Source organism: Dinoponera quadriceps, unplaced genomic scaffold (genome assembly GCF_001313825.1).
Source record: "Dinoponera quadriceps isolate SergipeBrazil2010 unplaced genomic scaffold, ASM131382v1 scaffold2305, whole genome shotgun sequence".
Taxonomy (NCBI): domain Eukaryota; kingdom Metazoa; phylum Arthropoda; class Insecta; order Hymenoptera; family Formicidae; genus Dinoponera; species Dinoponera quadriceps.
The window spans coordinates 1472853-1473595 of NW_014556411.1; positions in this window are offsets into that span (position 1 = coordinate 1472853).

Genomic DNA, 743 nt, shown 5'->3' on the forward strand with positions numbered 1-743 from the left:
ATTGATTTGTTTTCCCGTGCCCGCGAGAGATTGCTTATTACGAATGCAGCGACTCGATTGAGATTGCAAGATATTCGCGAAATTTCCCAGAAGCGATATCGGGGCGAGAGAGAATTCATTCTCTTTTCACGTGCCATGGTTTGTAAATTCGAGGTCGACCTCCCACGACTCCGAATTCTCCCAATTTCCCGCGGCTCCTGTATCATCGGCGATTCCGAACAGAGCAATAGCGCGGAACGTGCGGCCGACGTACATATTTACCTTCGGTATCGTCGCGTGTCTCGCCTTATCCATATTTAGATTACAATGCTTTACATTAGAGCAGGTACCGGTGAAGCGGCAATACTCGGGGAGGGGGGGGGGGGGGGCAAAAGTCACTCTCGCNTCGGAAAATCGGTATGCGTCGCCGCTTGCCTTAGAACTCGTGATTCCGCAATGAGACTGTAACAGTGCGCAGAAGAGATCCCTTGGCCGGGACTCATCGTCGTCGTCGTCGTCGTTGCTCTCTCGTTCCTTCGAGGCGTATGTATCCAAGCTCGTAAAAAGGATTCGCCTTTCAGCCGAATCCTCCGCCGGCACTTCCGCCACCTTCCGTATCCTTTCGGCTGTGCATCTCCTGAGAAAGGGTGAGGCTCGCGAAGGATCGTCGGAGGGGCTCATGGTTTACACATCGTGACGGCGCTCTCTCGTCAAAACCCGTAAAAGCTCTCGGGGACGATCGACTTTGAGAGGTAGCAAGCGGT